The sequence below is a fragment of the Leuciscus leuciscus genome, assembly GCF_965113295.1.
Source record: "Leuciscus leuciscus genome assembly, chromosome: 13".
NCBI lineage: Eukaryota > Metazoa > Chordata > Actinopteri > Cypriniformes > Leuciscidae > Leuciscus > Leuciscus leuciscus.
In genome coordinates, this window is record NC_138737.1 from 12,727,662 (window position 1) to 12,751,248 (window position 23,587).

At 36.0% G+C, this 23,587-nt stretch overlaps 1 long non-coding RNA gene across 1 annotated transcript; it reads right to left on the bottom strand.

Moving 5' to 3' along the window:
- Positions 1-15,245: 15,245 nt before the first annotated feature.
- On the bottom strand, positions 15,246-22,369 carry LOC309512221. The gene is made up of 2 exons (XR_014210928.1): positions 20,021-22,369; positions 15,246-19,185 (listed from the first exon to the last, which is right to left on the bottom strand). It is a non-coding gene; the product is annotated as an uncharacterized lncRNA (long non-coding RNA).
- Between the last annotated feature and the right edge of the window lie 1,218 nt (positions 22,370-23,587).

Here is a 23,587-nt window from a genome sequence, read left to right on the forward strand (position 1 = left end):
CAATACGAATAAAATATAATAAAATGCTCTTTCACTTTTGAAAATAACATACAATCTGCACCACTCCCTTAGCAGAGAAAATATAATTTCCTTATTTGTGAATGATCAATATATCAAATGATTTAACAGTATATTTGAAAATATACAGAATAATATATTGTGTTAATATATTACAATATATTGAATTATATATAAGGAATATATATGCCACTTTTCACATATTGAAAAAATATGTGACGATATATTTACTAATATATCATAATATATGTAATTTTATATTCAATAATACACCTCATAATATATAGATGTACATGTGGTAAGATATGGTACAGCATTTGTGTATAAATATATTGCAGATACAGTATATTTACTCATGGAGTATAAACACACACAGAAATATATAATGTTATTATATTTTATAATGTAATAATTTTATAATTATTTACATTATAAATGTTTCATATTTTCAAGCTGGTTAACAAAAGCTCAAGCACACCTGCTTCTACTAAAGTATTTAGCAAAAAGACGCTCACTGTGCTGAAGAGTGCACAGCCATTACTTTTAAAATACAGTAACAAAGTCTTAATGGTCATTGGCCAAATCGTCAACCTAACCACAAAAACTCATACATTCCAGAAACCCTTTTAAATTCCAAAATAATACAACTTAATACACTAACAGATCTCCCCCATATTAATATTGAGCAAAAACACATTAAATAACACAGTCGGGAACCAGAAATCTGCTGTAACTCATTCTGTTAACTCGTGTGTGCACAGTATATATGTGTGTTTATACATTCACATTTAAATGCGAACATGTATGTGCAATATATGTACATAATAAAGGATAAAACTTTATGGATATTACATGTAATGCTATTTTTGTCTTTGTTTCTAAATATGTTATATGTATCAATATATAGCCATTCATGGTCAATGCATATTTTGCAGTATATTGAAAAATACAAGCAATAGTTCCCATATATGGAAATGTATTATGTAATACATCACATCTTCCGTAAGGGCTTACCCTAAACCTAACCAAAAGTGACAAAAGTAAACATGAGATAGCGCAAGTGCAATGATATACCAGGTGAGCAACAGAGTAAGTTTATTGCATCAGTAAGCCATACATATGGAGCTGATTATGTGATGCAAATCTTAAAATGTATTAGTTTACAAAATATGCACTCCATGGTAAAAGTGTTTGAGGTCATAATACAGTATTGTGCAAGTAACTGCGTCAAAATAAATCTTCATTAGCGGTAATCGATTATCTGCCCCGTAATCATAATTTGTGTGAAAAACAATATAAAGTTGTTGGCAGTTTACTTCTACTAATGGTCATTTTAGCTGGAAACTGCAGTGCATTTCATGTATAAGTATGTTTTTGGAGTTTTGAAAAAATGTAGTTAGAGGCATGTTTTCCCAATGAGTTGAATATTCCAGAGAGCCATTTTATAAATGTCACTGGCCCAGTGTCACTCTATTTGAAAAAAAGAAAACTTGCACAATTAATAGAAAAGCTGTAGGCCCTATATACTTTTCAACTGACAACCCTGTTATAGGCCAAATGGGTACGTAATAGTTTCAACATGTCTAGATATTACATGATTAATCAGCCTGGCTTACAGTATATCACTATCACTGCTCTGCATTAAAGACATGGGGATATTAGGCTGAAGATGGGCTGAACTTTCTGTGCCCTCCTGTACCCCCATTTCAGACACTGGAATGGGTCTCCATGGAGTCTCTATGTCCTATCTGACTCTTGTCTTTGAGCATCTGCAGAAGGAGAGTGTCTATAATCATAAAGTCACTCTGCAGCCAATGAGACCCTAGATATGTTTAATTTACTTGAAGCACAATGGAATGTTTTGTATTACAGCAATATGACTAGATTTATTAGTAGTGGCTGGATAATGTTAGGTGACTGCATTGCCCTGGGTCTCATGAACTTAGTTATGCAGTGTTCTTGCAGTATCTGCGACTTCATTTGACAGAAATATCCAGGTTCGAGCTTACAACTACACAAATATTTGCTGTCAAACAATCCTCCAGTCTGTGTGTACCTGTCAGGATTTGCTTGTAATATGTTTAATATGTAAAGTACGGCTTCCATAATGATAAATCGTCCTCTCGTTTTCTTTCTTTCTCTCATTCTCTCTCTCTCCTTAAAAAGCAGGTCAGGCAGAAAGAATAAACTACTCCCACTCCGCACTGCCAAATACACACACACACACACACACACACACACACACACACACACACACACACACACACACACACACACAAAATAATGCTCACACATATGCAACTATTTTTGAAACAATTTTCATAACTCAAACTCCCATGAAATGTGTAAATTGCCTGTGAACATTCAATAGAAACATCTAAATTTAAAATGTAATGCAAGTGCATCATTCATGAGCACAATTCAAAAGTTTTAAATCACTGTGCTTAACAGACCTTGATGTGCCTTTCACCTGTTACTATGACAACACTGTGGAAAAAGAGGTTCACTACACAACTTTTTAAATGTACAATAAAAGGCAAAAATTCTGTGTTTTATTGAGTTAGTCTGGGTTTGCAAGAACAAACCTTAAGGTTATGTGTAGTAATTTGTGGTAATTTAAATATAACGAGTATAGTGAAATATAATATAGTGAGTTAGCAAGCAGTGACTTTGTGAATGCACAAAAACAAATATTTCCTATAACAAGACACTGTAAAGAATAAATATCATATATTTAATTAGTTAACACACAGTTCTTCTTTTATTAATAACCCTGAAAATATGGCGAGTGTGAACGCTGCATGTTCTTTTTCGATATAAAACAAACTCATTGTCATGATGGTCCACTAATTAGATGATCCATATAAGCTTTGAATAAAACGCTAACCCAGTAGCATATGAAAGAAGAGACATCCTTGAGAATTAAGGAATGAAAGAAAAAGCTTTTTTACTCCATTTACCTTGACAAATAAATAGGAGTTCCTTTCAAGCACTGAATGTGTCACAGGAAACAGTCAGAGAAAAGGCAGCTGTGCACCCAGTGAATTTAAACTGGTCACGCAAGGTCAGTTATTGTGGAGTATTATGAATAAAATATATATAATGTGTACTATTATAGTACTACATGGAGTGTGTATTTATTTAAACATCATCCCCCGGTTTCATAGACAAGGCTTAAGTCTAGTCCCAGACTAAAATGCATGTTTGAGCTGTTTTAACTGAAAGCTACTTGCACTGACATATCTTAAAATATATCAGTGCCATTGTTTTGTCTCAAGATGCACACCAGTAATGTTTTTTTCTTTTTCTTTTCTAAGGCATATTTATACGAGCTACTTAAATGCCCTAACTGAACTAAGGCCTAATCCTGGCTGAATCTAAGCCCTATCAGTGAAACTAGGCCTATGCAAAGTAATAGTTTGGTCCAAAAATAAAATAAAAAAGACCATTCTAAACTCTTTTTTTTTTTTTTTTTTTTTACAATTTTTCATTTGGTTCTTACAGCAATGGTTCAAAGTAACCCACTCTTCCAAAATGTATCAATTTTAATATGAGGATTACATTATACATTGTCTGCAGAACTCAAAAGGTTCCATTAAGATGAGTGGAATCTGATTCCATTAAGAGTTGTCAAACTTTCATGGTGAGGTGAATCTCACCAGACACCAAATATCAAACTGACCTGACATCAAATTAGCAGCATCCTTTTTCTGTCTTTGTCTCCGTCTTGCTCTTTGTTCTGAACTAAATTGATCTGAAGAACCCTTTGTGTTGAAATATCTTGTCATCTTTCACCATCAACCAAAACCAGATATGTGTCTGTATGAAGGAAAACAAAAACATAGAAATGAACATTGTCATCATTTGCTTACCCTCATGTCTTTCCAAACCCATATTTGTCTTTCTTTCTGTTGAACACAAAAACAGACATTTTGAAGAATTTACTGTTTTTTCCCCCCTCTATGCAATAACAACTAATGGGAACTGGAGCTTTCAAGCTATTAAAAAGAAGTATCATAAAAAGTAGGTTTATAAGCAAAGTACTATAAAAGTATCATAAACTCAGTCTACACAACTCTGCTGCACTAATCTGAAAGGAACAAACGATAAAGTCATACGGGTTTGGAACGACATGTAAAAAATGACAAAATCTTCATTTCTGGGTGAACTATCCCTTTAAAAAATGAGGATGAGCAGAATATAGAGTTCATTATTCCAACCCAAAGAGGCAGGCAGCACTCACACACAGTTTTTAATGATTCAGTCAATCAGAGGAATGTTTGTCAGCACTTTGCATCCACCCACAGAGTATGCGCTCAAGACTTACAAAACAGAGCGAAAGTGTTGCTTGATGAGGTCAGTCTTCAAAAACCGGCAGTCTAGGAGTTGTTTATCAGATTCCTTTCTCCGTGTATATGAGAGCGAGGCGGAGAGAGAAAGGAAGAAAGAGAAATAACTATAGCCTCAAGGTTAGAATGTAATTATATAAGCTCTGATAGACAGAAGCTCTGTGGTCTCCATTTTCACAATATAAACCATGAGCAAAAAGGCATTGGGAGCTGATAAACAGTGAAGAGCAGAGGTGTTTACTCTTACAGGATGCAAACAAACTATGTCTGGTTATGCCAGCTTTTAGACTAAATAAGAGGACATACTGATACATACTGTTGTAACGCATGGACTAATGGTTGTTTTACAGTGCACACACAAACAGTGCATGACGTCCAATCAACAGTGCAACTGCTGAATATTTTACCCTGACAGTATTTATGCCACGTAGCAGAGCTACAGCTCTGTAATGAAAATACTGTATGTCTGTCTCTCGTTACATTTTGTTTTGTTTTGTTTTGTTTTGCCTGGGCTTGTTTGAGCCCATGCAAATTACTTCCAAAATTTTGTCAGTTCAAATAGATTGGACAAATCAACTGGATAAACACAGTACACTAAGTTTAGTTTACTAAATAAAATAAAATAAACATTACATTCTAAAGTGAATTGTAATTCTGTTTGCTGAATTTAAATGTTATTCTCCATTCACTCTAGTACTTTATTTTGCTACATAAAAGCCCATTTGGCAAAAGATTTTATTGATGAACAGGTATAGAGTATAATTTTACCATATTTATATTATGCATTGCAAAAATAAGGTTAACAATTTATTTTGATATTCCACTTTAGACATTTAATTATAAGTAACTTACACTATGCAACTACATGTAAACTACCAGTTATTAGAGTATTAGTAGACTGCCTGCTTAATATCCACTAACACTTTATTTTGATACTCCCCCAACAGACATTCTACTGGCTATAAGTAAATTTGCAAGTACATGTCAACTTATTCTACTAACTCTAAAATTATACACTAATGAGAGTTAGTTGACATGTTGATGCAAATTAATGAGAGTTAGTTGACATGTATAGTTATTTATACTTATATCAAAGTTACTTGTTGTTAGTAGAATGTCTAAAGTGGACTATCAAAATAAAGTGTAACCAAAATAGGTTCAGCACTGAAACTCAGCTTGCACCTACACTTAAAAAAAGAAAGAAAAAAAGCTACTACGTTAATATGACCTTCAATATAAATATATGCAGCTTTCATGTGTGGAGCAAGTCATATTATTAATATTTATGTGTGTTTGTGTGTTTAAAGTATGCTTTTAAGTTTCTACCCACACCTGGGACAAATTAGAAAGAATATCATGCAGTGCCACATCAATGGTTCTCATCGGCTCCACGGACAGCGCCATCATCACACAGCACTGAGCAAAGCCTCCTGCTAAATTCAGGACCACGGACAGATCAGCTTCTCTGCACTCAGATTGGTACCATTGACATTTCAGCCTTCATCCTGATTTCAGCACCCTGGAGAGCTCAACATGAGGCACTCTTACATGCTTAATCTATGACTCAAGCAGTGAATTTTAGTTTGTGTGGGCCTTGATTTTCTTGCATAATGGAGATAAAAATGCCACGCAGTGCCTCTTCTAAGAGTAATTATCCCCAAGAATCAATCAAAATCAGCCATGAACGTGACCTTTACCAAACATCTTAATGCATCTCAGATGGAAGCTTTTAGACTTTTTAGACTAGAAAAAAAAAGAGGAAAAAAAAAACATCATCATAAACTACAAATATCATAGAAAAAGTTTGAAAAGGTGTTTTAAAAGTCGGATTTAAAGCCTGAAGTTTTCACTTTAGTTACTTGATTAAATATGGGTACAGGCTGAAAATTGGATTACAGATTTGAATACTAATGCAATACAGACCCTTTAAATCTAGCACTAATGGTCAGTCTGGAATGGCAGACACTCTTTGTTGAATTAAACCACAGGAGGGACATTAAGAAGGAAATGAAAGTCACACTTTAAAATGGCGATACTTAAAACTACCGTACCATAACATTTTTCTTGCAGGTCCTTCTTTCAGAGAACTGAGGCTTGTTATACTTATGGAGGTATTTTTTTCCTTTTGGTCAAGCTGCATTAATTATATTTAGTTGTAGAGCAACATTTGAGTAATACTCTGGCTAAGAGAAAACTGGTATTGCACGCTTGAGAACACTGAGCTGTGATGGGAATGATTATTATTAGTTTGAGGCTCTTGCTAAGGCAATCATCACTTATAATTGCTCATACTTAGGGTAAAGGGATTTGAACGTCACACTTGCACGCACATGAATGATAGCTCAAATCATGCGGCTTATTGAGAAGGTGTGTTGTTATATTTCTAAGCAATCAGATTAGCGACATGCACCTGTGGATGTACAAACAAGTGGGAAAATATTACATAGATTTAAAATGAATGAGAGACCTGATCCATATATAAAAAATACGATGCATCTTTGAGACTGGGGGTGAACATCTTAGCAACACCCTAGCAACTATCCAGAGCACCTTAGTACAGAGATGGGCAAACTCGGTCCTGGAGGGCCACTGTCCCGCTGAGTTTAGTTCCAACCCGAATCAAACACACCTGAACCAGCAAGTCAATGTCTTCAGGCTTACTAGAAGGCTACAGGTGAGGTGAAGGCAGGTGAGTTATGTCAGGGTTGGGGCTAAACTCGGCAGAACAGTGGCCCTCCAAGACCGAGTTTGCCCATTCCTGCCCAAGTATTATAACAGTGAGTTTTGCAAAGGCAAAATACTTTTTTCTTAAGGTTGCAATGTAAAGGTTGAAGCACCAGATCATTCCATGTTTTGACATTCATCTGAGTGAAACGGTTTATTGGAAAAATGTAGGACACGGTCTTGGTTGTATCTGTCAGTTGTTGATTGGATGGATGCAGATCTGAATGCAAGCTTTCAATCGATTGTAAGAAAGGGCAGGGTTTAAGCTGACTAAATGATAGGAGAAATCCAGCATACACAGCAGTGTATATCATACAGAGAGAGAAGTCTGTTGTTTCACCGAAAGATCAAGTTATGACATTTTAATTAAAAACTACAAGGTCAAAAAAACAATAATAATAATAATAATAAACATGCATGGATGAATTGTTCACAATTAAATCAATAACATGCATTTACAAAATAGACGGGGTGTTTTTTTACCACCTCATGCCGACTTAAGGAAAAGGCCCCAAAAAATGACTTCATTGTGAAAGTTGAAATAAAACTTTCTGAAGTATAGCGTCTATATTAAGATTGAGCTCTTTGTCACACGTTTGCATGTGTTACTTGTACCTATGAGGTTTACAGGAAAAGGTCTATCGAGGTGGTGTCAGCGGATATCACAGGCAGCATTACGGAGCTGTCTGTTCTCACCACTTAGAGAAGAGAAGGCAGGCATCGTCTACCCAGGAGTCAGGAGACCCACACTCAAGAGCCCCACTGTCTTCCCCTGCCAGAATCACCAGCTGCCTGCCAAGCCAAACATGGGAGAAATATGAACCTGTCATACTATCAGACGGCCTGCGTACGTCTGCTCTCGCAGCATCTTGTCAGATAGGATAAGAGGGGAGAGAGGAGAGAGACAAAGCGACACAAAGGGAGATAAATCAACATTAATGGTTTTAAATGCACAGTTCACACACAATAATGATGGTTCTGTCATTTACTCACCCTCAGGTTGACCTTGGAGCACAAAAGGAGAATTTTTGAAGAAAGTTCATGCTTTTTTCCCCCCATACAATGCTACAGTAGATGGGTACCAGGGACTGTTAAGATCCAAAAAGCACAGAAAAAGCATAATAAATGTGATCCATATAACTTATGTGCTATTCCAAGTCTTCTGAATATAATATTCAGTATGATAGCTTACATATAATGTGAGGGATAGACTGAAAATTTTGACAACCGTGGACATCATTTAAAATACTACTGACATTCTGCAGAAAATTTGTGTTTCACAGAAGCAATAAAATCCTACAGATTTGGAATAACATGAGGGTGAATACATTTTTGGTCACAGTGAGGTTTATATGTGGAGTGAGTGATAGCAAGACATGGCGGTTTTCGGCCTTGGTTCTCTGTGATCCATGGATTCTGCCATTAGAGACAGAGGAATGATAATGATTAACAAAGAATGAACCACAAGAAAGATATCGATGAAGTAATCAGAGGCATAGCTGACTTCAGAGACAATGAAAAGAGAGAGAGAGAGAGAATAGTAGTTGAGTACACTGAAAATGAGAGGGTGATTGTCTCTTGAATCCACATCTCACCATTAAAGGGACAGTTCACTCGAAAATGAAAATTCTTTCATCATTTACTATCGACTTTCTTTCTAAAGGACCTATTAAGCAGAATGTTAAGCTACTTATTCCATAGAATGAAAGTGGTCACCATTTAGTTTCATCACATTGAAAAGAACAGTTTGTACTTTCAGCTAAACTTCTTTTGTGTTCTATGCACACACACAAAAAAGACATGGAATGTCTGGAATGACATGAGAGTGAGTAAATGATGACAATTTTCATAAGTCATCATTTAAATATCATAAGAAAAGCACTGAGCAGATTTACATTTCCTTATGTTTAGTAGCTAATCCCTTAAAAGAGATGTTTCATAACCCAGTTAAATGGTGTGCGCAGTAAGAAATGAACTCTAAAACATTTGGGAAACAGCATGCTTAACTTCAAGAAGAGACACACAAAGCTTAAAGTCGGCATGAAACAGAATTTGCAATATTCCTTCCTTCCTTATTGTGACGTACATCTGAGTGAAATGGCTTCTCAAACGAGAAAAAATGTTGGGTGGAATTTGATTTAGTCCATCGGGATTTCATTGGATTGTTGTGGTTTGCTATTGCTCTGATCTCATGTGAGTGACAGGTTGTCCCACAAACACGTCATCAGAGAAGAGAACAGATGTCGTTGCAGGAAGGAGGGGAAGTTATTTTTTATTATAGATTATGAGGGCATTTGAATTAAAAAAAAGATGTGCATGGATAAATCATTTATAATAAATACTGCTATATTCCATTAAAAAAAACCCTCCATTTTGATTTCATGGTGACTTTAAATTGGATTTATTTTCATCACTGTTTTTGTTTATTTCAACACTGCAGGTTCACATTTGCTGCCTTAATTTGAGAAATTAAAGCAGAAATTGCATTCAATTTGTCACATTACATTCAATCTAATATCATGTGTCACTAAATCTGTCTTAGGTTGATTTATTACTCCACGCAAAGCTGTTATACTTATTCATTGTTCTTTTATTACGGAATATCAAAACTATTATCTTGTTATATGCATGGCCATGCTTTCTCTTGCACACAATCACTCTCTCCCTCTATTTCTGTCAGTTTTGAGTTTGTATAATAAGAGCCCCCCTCATTTGGATCCCAATTTGCGGAATTAAAACTTTACCATTGTTGTGTCAAACACATCAGATGAGATATTAAAATGCCCTGTCAGACTTTTGAAGTCTGTCACAAGCATTGAATGTGTGAAGCCTCCACTCCACAGCACCTGTTTTCACAGCTACCAGTGAGACTCGCAGTTGCTACTTAAATTCAAACTTTAGTGCAGAATTCATTAAACTCAAACTTTTAATTGATTAAATATCTCCAGCAGTGAATTTCAGGAACACGAGTGATGAAAAATGCCCTTTGTGGAGCCTATGTGGTATGGTTGAGCTCGGGCCAGAAAAGATATTGAGCTCTCCTGAGGGTCTTTTCATTAGGTGGCCTGGACTGGTTTTTTTTTTTAGAATTGTTCTGTGAACTTCTTAGACTGCCATGACTTATGAAATATACAATGATATTAAAATTAAATCTGATAAACTGATGATTATGCCATGACTTATAAACCACTACTAATTAAATTTCACACTATTTTGTTGAAATACGTACATATATATATAAAACACTAAAAAGTCAAATAGTTTTAAATGCTACAAGGCATCATTTCAATGTACAGTATAAAAAGTGGATATTCATTGAGAAATTGACTATATAAATATTACATTTAACATTGTTAATAAATTATTTGTTTGAGCATTATATGACAAATTATATTTTTTGTTTTATGTGTATTGCAATTGTTTATTATTTTATTAATATTCTATATACTAACAAAATATGTACATATGTATTGCTATATTATTATAATATAGTAAAATATAGTTTCAGTCCTTCATTCTGATTGGTCAATAGTTATGCCAAATGACTGTATTCACAATTTACAGTATAATATAAATAAAATAAAATATATTAAGCGTTCATGATTAGAAATCAGTCTTTTGATTTGCTAATTGCCTTATAGTACGGACCACTCAGAGATTGCATTGCGATTGGTGACCTCACCTTCCTTTCTGATAAACATTATCTGCTTAATTAGTCCTAGATATTATAAGCACCCATTATTGTTAATTATGCACACGGAATGCTTTGAACTTGTGTGTGATAACTGGTCTTAGATCGGTTTGTGCTTTTAATTTCCTGCTTAATAGGATTATATGCACATGAGAAAGCTGATCCCAGATCAGCATTCTTCAGCTGAGACTCACAACACCTTCAGGCACAAAGAGCTTGTGCCCTCGGAATAGCTGCGGCTCCTTAGCAGGCCTGGGATTGCAGCTTAAATGAGATTCGTGGGCTTAGTTTTATCAGTGCCATCCAGATCTGTAGCAATACAAAGCGCAGATCATAAACACACACTGCACTGCATGTCTGCATGTGTGTGTGTGCGTTGCCTGATTCATATCAGCCCCTGTCACAACATCATGTTGTAGTTCCTCTCAAACAGAGGGTTGGGTTAGGTGGCATTTGTCCTAATTAAAACAGCACGCATCTGCCATAGCGAGACCAATACTGAATAAATAAAGTGACACGCAAGCACGCCAATGACACCTATGACTTCCTGTCGCAAAATAACGCTCCCTGCCTGCAGTCATATGATTTCATCAGAGCCGAGATGGTGAATTAATGCGCTCAGGATCCGGTTTCCTCTCCTCAGCTCTAAGCTCAGCCTCTTCACACACTGGATTATAAAGCTTTATTTGATTTAGTGTGGTCACATCCTCAGGCTGTGATGTCAAAAGCACGCATTTCTATGACAAAGTCTCACTGTGGTGTGTGTGTGTGGGTTCAATATTTAAAATGGAACGGAATGAAACAGAATATTTCACCGAAACCCACATACTCTCATTCCAAGAGCACTATATGGCTTGAGCATAAAAAAACTGCTAATTGTTTGCACAAATCTTATTTTTTTTCTGTGTAACAGCATATGAAAGCCATTCAGTTCAGTTTATTTGTCTTTTAGTGTCAACTTTTTAGTGCTATTAATGATATAGAACCACATTGAGCCGCTGAATCAACTTATGTTTGTAACGATTGCAACAAATGGAGACACAAACTACAAGAAGCAGAATCTTTCCTAACTTTTTCATTTGAAAAACAACTATTGATCAATGCAATCTATTAGTGGAGTCAAATATGACTTGTTTTTGAGTAAAAAGCCAAATAAAATCGTTGTGATGCACAACATCAAACTCAGTTAAACAGTATTAGCCAATTTCAAAGGATTTTGAACACATCTGTGTCCTCACAGCATGTGTCAAATGAGGCACCACTCAAGAAACAAATCATGCAGTGACATTCACAACATCTGGAGATCCCATTCAGCAATATTCTGAATTATGTTAGCCATTACATTACATCATGAAAGTCATTAACACACTAATAACAAATAAATAAATAAAAACTCCAGATAAAAGTGCAATACAAAATAAGCTAAAACATTAAAGGATTTTAAAACTTCAATGTCTTTTAATCACAATTTAATTTCCTGTGGTGTGTGGCAAATGTAATCTAAATTTCAATTCTGAATTTTGTCCAACCATGGTCATTATTTGTATGCCATTTTAGATGGGTAAACAATAAATGTTAGTGTGTGATTAAATACAGCAATAAGCCATAAGAGTTTGCAAAGCATTATGTTGATTTTAGCACAGTTAAGGGGTGTTGCTGAAAAATTAAACCCCCCTCAATTATAATAGAATCTCAGTACTGCACAGCCTCTAAAGACATATTTATACAATGGTAGGAAATAAATAGAAAACATAAATATAAATGTCCCAGCAAAGTTAAATAAATAATTACATTTGTTAATAAATAAATGAGTCTCGCTGCTCATTTAGTGAAGGATATTTGCAGTTGCTAAGCAACATAATGATTCTAGAGCCAGAACTATAGTTACTTGGGAGTCAAGTATAACACATTCTTTGTATAGTTTGGTCTAGTTGGGTAAGAACATGTCTGCCTCTGACAGCTAAAATAGCGTCAGCACTTCCTCTCTGCACAAACTTTGTGGATTAAGAGATTTTTCTTCTTGCCTTCTAGTGTTGGAATTATATCATTTTTATTATAAAAAAAAAAAGTGATTGTAAGTTGTACGTCATCAGGCTTGCGTCAGTGTTAAGTCAGTCTTAGGAAAGTGTTAAAGTGAAGACCTGAGGGAGAGCGAGGGATCTTTATGCAGAGCTGTGACTCACAGAGCTCCAGAGCAGGTGTACATCCATATGCTTCCTTAATTACACTAATCTAAACGATGATTAAAAAACACCACCGCTTAAACATATGACAGCCACGGATCCCTTCCCCCTCCTCCGCTGCCTCGCCAGACATACACACACACACACACCAAGGTGAGACTTGTGCTAAAGAGAAGAAAGTGAAAAGCCATGTATTAGGTGGTCCTGGGAGAGAGAATGAAGGGTCGGACAAATCTGATTGTTCTAGAATTATTTCCATGTAGAACAGTGTCAGAGCAGTGCTGAGAAATAGCTGTCAGATTTCATTACGCTCAGAGAGCAACTCTGAAATCCGAGGGGACGTCAAAACTTGCCCCATCTATGCTCTACAACAATATGCTGCAGCCTTTTATCAGTGATTACGCAATTACTGTCAGGACACCAAAATGCGAAGAAAGAAAAGTGCTGGAAAAAGCTTTTTTCTGTCTCTCAGAGGGAATAGCATGATAGCATGGGTGTAGAGGTTCGTGGAAGCATGACCTAGTCTCTGTTGTCTACCATTTTACAAAGTGACATTCTTTGTTCGTAAAACAAGAGAGTCCTCTGGACCTCCGAAGCAACATCCGTCTGATCCATAGAAGTGCCGTGCCTATTCAAAACGATTATTGAGCCTAGTGGATTTTTAATGCAACTTGCAAAATCGACAACAAAAAAGTTTTTCTTTGGTAATTACATTTCATGTAGGACAAAACATTTAGGGCATCAAGTGACTCTGAACTGGCAGTGGAGCCCCTTTAAAAGACAGGTGTGTGACCTGCTAGTATCTGACTCAGACATGCAAAGCAGCCACAGTCTCTGGTATCAGTCGCTAGTGTGTCTCTTAAAGCGGTCATATCATGAAAATCTGACTTTTTCCGTGTTTAAGTGCTATAATCGGGTCCCCAGTGCATCTACCAACCCAGAAAATGTGAAAAGTGACAACCAGTAACTTTGTTTTGGTAAGCCTTTCTCTGCAAGCATGTCAAAAAAATAAGCCGGTCAGATTTCGCTCCCCTTCTGACGTAGGAAGGGGATTTTATTATAATATTACCGCCCTTTAATCTGCACGTTTCTACCCACGGCGCCGCCATTTGGTTTTCACAAGCGACAACAACAGTTTAACCAGTTCTAACGCAATAGCAAAAGTTTGAGTAAAGCATAAAAAACTCTTCTGCCGTTGGCTGCACAGACGAGCACACAACACTATTTGACCAAAAAATGTCACAGCTGTCTTATAAAGACTTCAGGGAATTGTGTCAATTTGTGTAAAAGTTAAACATGACGGTACATGCAAGTCGATGAGATGAATCAATGTAACTCCACAACAACTACATAAATGTATCCACTAACCATTCAGAAACGTTGTTCTCTTCCTGAGTCTCTCCGTAAGGCTTCAGTCCGCTACTGGTTATTTCTGAGATTTTGGATGAATGAGATTATTCACGTTTTTGTTATTGAATCTGAAGCTTGTGTAAAGGATCGGCCGTCTTCTGAATGGGGGCGGGGAGCTCATTTGCATTTAAAGGGATGCACACAAAAACAGTGCGTTTTTGCTCACACCCAAAAAGTGGCAAATTTGACAAGCTGTAATAAATGATCTGAGGGTATTTTGAGCTGAAATTTCACAGACACATTCTGGGGACACCATATATACCCCAGACCTGGGGACATATTACATCTTGTGAAAAGGGCCATCATATGTCACCTTTAAGGCTAGGGGCGAGGTTTACTTACACAGCTCTTACTAGCTGACCTCCGTTACACTCACCCTCCTAAACCTCACTCCCATCTGGTTCACGGCACAAAATTTAACCGGACCAACCTGACCCGGTCCGAGTGGGATTCGAACCAGCGTCTCCAGCATGGGAAGCGGCTGCACTAACAAGGATGCTAAAGACAGCATCAGTCCCCAGTGCACCTCTTGAGGCCAGGGGAGTGAGGTTTACTCACACATCTCTTACTTTCTGGTCTCCTTTACATATATAATGTCTAAGCGGCATTATTAATAATTTATTTAGAATTATCTCAACAGACAGAGAGAGGGAGAGAATAACATTTGCCAGCAGTCAAAGCTCTGTCATCATCCACAGGGTAACTCTGCTGTCTCATTTCCTGGTTATTCTGGATGTTTACAGCAAAGGCACATTTTACTATCTATATTTGGAAAGATAATTACACCTGAGGCCCACAACACTGCAAAAGCATGACTCATTCAAAAAACATGCACTTTAAAAGAAAGCTAGACTCAAAAAAAAAAAAAAAATCTGAAGAAAAATGTGAGCTGTGCTTACATGCAAAACCTTCTGTGTGGTCGTGGTTTCTAAAGGGTCCTTTAAGCACATTGCTATGTAAATGCTAGGCTGTTCTGGTGGTTTCTATGAGGTTTCCTATACTGGTTCAGGTCAAAAGAGACCATCCCAAAATCTTTGTGATATTGCAATCTCTATATGGCTTTGGTACCTCTTCAAATACAAGTATGAGATGAGATTTTAAGTCCAATCACATTTAAACACACATATACAATGGTCACAGCCACCAATAAGGAATTTATTTCAGTGTTTTGTAATTAGCATGTCTGAGTAATGATGAGTATCTGGGTCTAAGCATTACTATATGATTAAAATTTACAGCGAGATGGTCACTTGTCCAACTAACCACACAAAATGAATCTGTTCAGATATCTGGTTAAAAATTCTAAAAATTAAATCTAGATAAAAACATTACAACTACCGATGGGAAGATTTTTACTGACTCTCTTTATTAAAATGTTATATTTTCAATAGCCAAATTCCCTGTACACGTCACACGCAATCTTTGATCATATTCCAAAGTAGGGATTCATTATAATGTAGCCTCAAGATATGAGATAAGAGATGAGGAAACACAAATGATTAGTAACCTTCATTTTTCATGTGACAGACGCATTGAACGAATCGTTCATGAATGACCCATCGCTAATTAAAACGCAGACCTTTGACTTCAGCTTGGCTGCTGTGGTGGATTCCACAAAAATCTTGTTTGTGTGTGTCAGGGTCAGGAGGAACATCTGCATCAGTATAATAATCACACATACAGTACATCAAACATGAAAGGACTCGAGCTGTAATTATGCTGGAATAATGCACAGACAGTTTGCACCCACAGTTGCCAGCGCTTGCACGTACACCCACTCGCCCACTTCATTTCCCCCACCCGTGTGTCCAATACACAGCATTAATAATGAGAGGCAGCGAATCTCTGGTGTCCAGCTCTCAACAGCTCCTGATTTAATCAGACAGAGAGAGACACACAGAGAAATTATTTCGTAACAAACTGTAAAATTACATTGAGTAATCAATTAAATTGATTGTTGTTCTTTTATACTGGTTCACTGGTTAATGGAAACAGATGAAAATTACTCGCTCATCTACAGTATACCTTTCTTTTAATTTCATATACGTTTGAAAAACACATTATCAGGCATGACAATGCAAAATGTATTTGCGTTTATGAGAGCTTTCTTATTAGAATGGCTTCTTCACTTAAAACATGTGCTCTTCCCTAACAGGATTCATTTACTGGCTAAGTGGAGAAATATATTATTGCTTTTTGTTTCCAGTCCTTCCTTTTATAGCCCAATTTTGCTTCTGCCCTGAGAAATACACACACAAACAGGCTCACCTGAAAAACGGCTTGTGTATACAAAAATTCTAAGGGGAATAACATGTAATTTTAAAATATGACCTGATTTCCAAATCCAATCATTTTACTTATCAGTTACAGTGGGGTGAAAAATCTGAGACCAAAAGTGAAAATGCTTAACTTAAATTATATATCATTTATATAATAATTTATATTATTATCATCATAACTATCTATTTACACATTTTTCTCATTTAAATTTTCAGAGTGGTCTCAGACTTTTGTACATTTTGACTTTTGAGTCTTTTTATTGGAAATCCTAAAATGTACTTGACCAAAAATGCTACATTTACCTCAATCCTAAGCTACAGGAAAAATATAAAGAGATGCAGAGATAATGTATGTGTGTTTGAGAGCAACACAATTAAATGCTACAGGCAAACATGCAATATACAATGACTTCAACCGCATGTTGACGCAATGCTCCTGAGACAATTGAGCCTTCAACCTGAACTTTATAGACTTTTTTTTATTATTATTTCCTCTGACTTTCCTCCTGAACACCTGCTTGTCAGAATCAATACACAGTCTTAGTCACACACTAGCTGAGCATTATTAGCATAAAAGGGCAATTTATATTGTGTGGATCAGTTGTTTCTAAAAACACACAAAAAAAACCTTGTAAATAAAACCTAACTAGGAGTTTCTTTGGTAGTTTGTTGGAAATGAAAACTGGAATACCAGAAGCTGGGGGGTTGGAACCTGAAAGGAGTTTTTGAGGTCATTATATCCAGCTGAGCACAGATGGAAACATCATGTAAATATTTCACTTAATGATCATCTAAAGATCAAACATGCTTTCACTGCGCACCAGAATCTGATCTAGAGTCTGCTCACGTGGCTGGGAGAGATGGAACAAAATGAACAAATGTGTTTCTGAGTGGGTCATAAACCACGTGGAGTTGGATGTGAGGATCATCTCACTCAAATTTGCGGACAACTCATAATTGCGGACAAAAGTACCATGAACCTTTTAATGGAGATCTAAACCATTTAAAATAGACCTTACTAATGAGTAAATAGTTTTAACACCGTTTTTAACCCTAGCAAAAATGTATCCTAGTGTATTCTGCATCACTGTACAACATGATTTACTCAACTAAAACATATTTCTGTATGAACATCCTTAAATCAGATGCAATTATTGTTTTAAAGCAGCCAGTTTCTAATATGAAAACAATAAGCTTTAATTAAAACAATAATCTGAATAATCTGAATTAAAATCAATCTTAGCCTTGTGAAATCCATACTCATGTACGACTGTTAATAAGAAGTGTACAGTATGTGAAAAAGCTTGCATCACCTGATATTTCAGTTTGGATTTGCTTTGATGTTCAATCTTTGCTCCCAAGATTCATCTTGCTGAAGAAAATTCTGATTTTTTTTGTATTAACTTTGTGGCACATCAAACATTCACCAGCTTTTGTTCAAGGTTATACACAAAATTAAAAACTATATTTCCTTGTGCCATTTTGCTAAGTAAAAATTATATATTTGCTTCCTTAATCCAAGCGCAGTCTCTTTCTAATAAATTTATGCATGAAAATAAATGAGAATTACAATTCGCTCTTGGGCAATAAGAGATATTAGATATCACAAAACTATCATTCCAGTGCATATGTCTTTTGTAAAAGGAGACAACACTGTCAGCTGTAGATATATACAAACAATCCCACTCATTACCGTGTGCTCACTGAATGCTCTTTTGTTCAAGCTAATATGTAGACTATGCTTCAGGCCCATGCTTGAAGTAATGGAATACCAGCGCTTCTCTAATTAGGCTTGAGCCTGATTATTACAGAGGCCTAATTAAAGATATTTTGTATGCCTTTTTATGAAGCTCAGTATGTTTAAGATTCAGCAAAAGCCTTGGGCAAACACCTGAAGCTGAATAACCAGAAAGCCTTTATGTACGGAAAAACTATGAGATACTGAGAAGTTCAAGAGAAAGATTGTTTCAACTACGAGGGGACGACTTAAATTAATATTTTGGGTTCAGTATAATTTAAAATCAACATTTGTGGCATGATGTTGATTAGCACAAAAATCTGCTAGGCACTTAAACTGAAAGTGAATGAGTCCACAATCCATAAACATTCAAACACTTGCTGTTTCAACAGCAGTGGGGAAAGTTACTTTTAAAAGTTAATGCATTACAATATTGCATTACTCAAAAAAAAGAAAAAAAAGAAAAGAAATGAATTGCGCTACTAATGAAAAGTAATGTGTTACGTTTCTTTTGTTTTACTTTTTCTACCCTGGGCTAGGTTTGCTAGTTTGTTTTTTAATAACAAAAAACAAACTAAAGTTCTATTTTTGGCAAATGTAAAGGCCCCTTTACACCAAAAGTGAAATGAATAAGCCTCAGGCTGAAGGATATGCAAATTCACGCCTGTACAGCAGAAGGTGCAGCTCAAACAAACTGCCATTCTGGATTGCAGAAGGAAGTTCAACACTAGAACTACAATAATCATCATGTTCACACACACGCACAGTACTTACAGCCTCTGTACTTCAATTTCTCTTAAAGGGGTGGTTCGGGATTTTTGACATCGGACCTCATTTTTAAGTCAGCCTGGTTGTTATTCATCAGTGGAGACATTTTTTTTTTTTAATTATCCAGTCCTTATATTTGGATAGTTAGCCGATGCTAGGCTAGCGCGAGTCAATGGTATATGTTAGCCAGCCATTAAAAAACGTTTTACCCACTCCACAGTGCACCAAACGCAAATCAATTATAACACTAGACTATCGATGTATATGTCCGTTGAGAGAATAATGTTAGAAATCAAACTTACCTTTTCATCACATTGCATTAGTTATAATTTGTTCCCTGTAATCATAAGCCTTGTCTACAGCAGCAGCGGAGTGATATTGATTACCTAGGCAACCGAGTGAGCCGGTACACACATGAATCAAGTGTATTTACCTGCCGCGACTTTGATATCGCTGAGGAATGCTAGCTAACGTTAGCTGGATGTAACGACTGTAGTGCGCTTCTGTTCTGTGTTTACTTTTTGCCGCATTACTAACCGGAGCAAAGTAAAATTCCGCAGCTGCTGAGAAACTAGTTCCTTTGGGATCATTGAGATGAAAGGTAAGTTTGATTTCTAACATTATTCTCTCAACGGACATTTGCATTGATAGTCTAGTGTTATAAATAACGTTTGGTGCACTGTGGAGTGGGTAAAACGGTTTTTAATGGGTGGCTAACATATACCATTGACTCGCGCTAGCCTAGCATCGGCTAACTATCCAAATATAAGGACTGGATAATTTTGAAAAAAAAATGTCTCCACTGATGAATAACAACCAGGCTGACTTAAAAATTAGGTCCGATGTCAAAAATCCCGAACCACCCCTTTAACATGGGTACAGGAAAGCTGTCAGTCAATAAATAGGGAAACAAAGTAACTTGCGTTACTTATTTGAAAAAGAAACTCAGATATTTTGTTGTCTGATTACATTACTTGTAATGCGTTACCCCAACACTGTTAAACAGTATAACTACAAGACATAAACAATACAAGTGTTGACAGGATTTGTATTTCTGTCACACGACAGTGTTAAAAAAAAAATCACTTATTAACTTTTTCTGTGTAAAGTTATATGCAATTTAACAACTTTGTTGTCATGACCACTGTTGCCATGCCTTAAACTCTAAAATGAATGGAGAATTCATGCATTTCTGATTGCATAGATTATATATAACCTATAACTGAAACCAAATTTCTTGTCATTCCCACTTCATGTGTCAGTGTGACTTTATATCCCTTAATTGCAACTTTCTCATAATTTAAACTTTATATCTCACACATTGTGAGCTATAAAGTCACATTTATGAGAAACAAAGGAGCATTTTTGACTTTATATCACAGTGTTAATTTAGATCTATTTTCTTTAGATTTCCTATTTTAAACTTTATCTGACAGCTTTTTATTTTTCACTCTGGTGCTGAAACAGGTTTCCATATAATCATAAGTGCTTATTCAAAACCAAAACATTTTAGAAAATCAGGTTTGGTAATATCATCATTGGTATGCAAATAGAAGTCTTACTACAGTCAAGAAGCGGTAACTGTAATTAGTGCTATGAGCAGTAATTAGGACTATATGGCGGTCTCCTCTCTGTCTGAGCCCAGACTTATTTGATTATAGGTGAATTAGAGTATATTTCCAAAAAACAATGTGTTGCTGCCTGTTTATGATGTTGTGACTTTCTTATTTTCTAACTGCCCTTACTATCATGCACTTACTTGCAATTATCGTGCAATTATCTGAGAGCTTCTCAAAGAGAGCAAACAAACAAAATGCATACAGATCAGATCGTCTGAAGAGTGGTGACATCAGCATCTTTACAATAGGAATACTGATGTGTTTCTGCCTTTGTGCCGGAGACTCTGTGACAGAAATGACAAGCTGTTGTCAGTGGACACTGCTGGGAAAGAATAAAAAGAGATATGTATTCAGCATTGTTTTCCTTGTGTGCACATCTTCTACATTATAGCTTTGTGAAGCTTTAGGCAGAAAATCACCAAGGCCAGAAACTTTTCTAAAGATGTGAATGCTCAAATTGGGATTTGTACACGAACAGAGAAATATTTTCAAGGCATTTCATTTGGTGTTGATCCTTTTAAATTATTCATCTACTCAGGCCTCTGAAAGCCTGGCTTCAGATGATATGATGTAATATAACCATTTAAAAGCTTCAAAACTTAAATACACTTCTTATAACAGCTGAATTTAAAGTACCGTTGGCAGTACAGAACACTTCCTACAAGTATAGATTTGCAGTACTATCTCTACTGTTGCATAAAGTACTACAGCTCATTTTCACCTGCGTGTCATCATCAAGATATATGTGTGAACAGACAGAGTTTAATTCTGACCTGTCTCTGCATCCAAGCAATGCATTTTCAACCTCCAGCAAACTCAATAAACCGCCAAGAATGTACTGTGTACTGTAGGTCCTTTCTTATTCTCCCAAGCCCTCTATAACCAAGGACAAAATACTGAAATGATATTAATCAAAACTCATAAATTGAGCAGCAGCACAATTATGAATAGTTGTTTTGTTTTTTTAAATGGTGTTGCAGCTTCAAAAAATAAATAAATAAATGAAATAAAGTCAGGCTGCAGCATCTGAATATTATTTAATAAGTGATCTTCTAGTCAAGACTTTTCTCAAGGTGAACTATTACTCAAGGTTTCACTGATATGTTGAGAAAATTGGGTTTTGAGAGCATTCACCAACTGATACCACCTGAAAATTCAATTACTTGCATGTTTTTTGTGTCATATTTCCAATATGTTCAAGGTAAATTACTAACATGGGTTGTGATTCGGTTTCAAAATAGAGAACCACACACTCCAATTCTACTATAGAACATAATTTCAATGGTGTTACCATTCACAGCAGCAAAAAAAGAAAGAAAAAAAAAAAAAGAAAAAAAAGTTTGATCAAACATAAAATGTTATCTGAGAAATAAAACCTGAACAAAGTACAGCAGACATAACGAGCATGTTTCATTTGTAAAAATGTGATTTTGTCATACAAAAAAAAAATAATTAGGTATATAATAAACACTTCCTGTAAAGTTTTAGATTTTAAGTAAGCACAAATATAAATCATAAAACTGACCTCTTAAAAATGATCCTATCTCTCTTTTTTTAAGGGAATCTTAATCTTGTAAATGCAACTTGTGATTACAATGTGATTACAACATAAAATCAGATATTTTTAACTTGAAAGTCTTAATTACAATTAATGAAAGTCTTAATTACTCACTGACAAATGTGACTCGTCAAAGACTGATCGAATTGATGTAGGCCGGCAATTTATTAATTATGAAAAGTCCAATTCATGAAAAATATCTCAAACATAAGAAAGTAGAAAAGCGAGAAAATAATTCATTTTCACACTTTATCTTAGGGGCCAATTCTCACTATTAACAACAAGTTTTGCCTCAACAAACTATTTGCCATTACAAAATTACTGCTTATTATAGTTAGTAAGGTAGTTGTTAAGTTTAGGTATGGGCAGGATAAAGGGATGTTATAATAATAATAATTTGTTACATTTATAAAGCACTTTACATGGAAGGGGGAATCTCCTCAACCACCACCAATGAGCAGCATTCTCCTGGATGATGCAACGACAGCCATATTGCGCCAGAACGCCCAACACACATCAGCTTATTGGTGGAGAGACAGAGTGAAGAAGCCAATCAGTATATATAGGAGGCCAATGGTTAAATTTGGCCAGGATGCTGGGGTTAAACCTCTACTCTTTTTCCGAAGGACATCCTGGGATATTTAATGACCACAGAGAGTCAGGACCTCGGTTTAACGTCTCATCCGAAGGACGGTGCTCTTTGACAGTATAGAGTCCCCATCACAATACAGGGGCGTTAGGACCCACACAGACCACAGGGTGAGCACCCCCTGCTGCCCTCACTTGTAGAATCATATGTAGAATATGTCATGCAGAATAAGGCATTAATATGTGCTTTAAGGACTAATAAACAGCCAATATCCTAGTAATATGCATGCTAATAAGCAATTAGTTAATAGTGAGAATTGGACCCTAAAATAAAGTGTTACTGAATTCATGCACGCACACACACACTACATTAATGCATTGCAACAGTGACAAAAACATGAATAACAAACTTAAACATTTGCATTCGCAGGACTTGAGGCCTCAGGCAGGCACAGGCCCCAGGCACTGATCCCTTCGGCCCGAGCCACAATACATCCTTGAATTTACTGATCCTGAATCAAAATAGTACAGATCTAAAGCTCAAAAGGCTACAAATAAGCTCAAACACAGTTAAAACCTCAGAGAGCCCAAATGAAAAAGAGAGTGAGGCACAGCAAGTGTCATAGAAAAGACAGTTGTTTGAACACACGCACACACAGCTA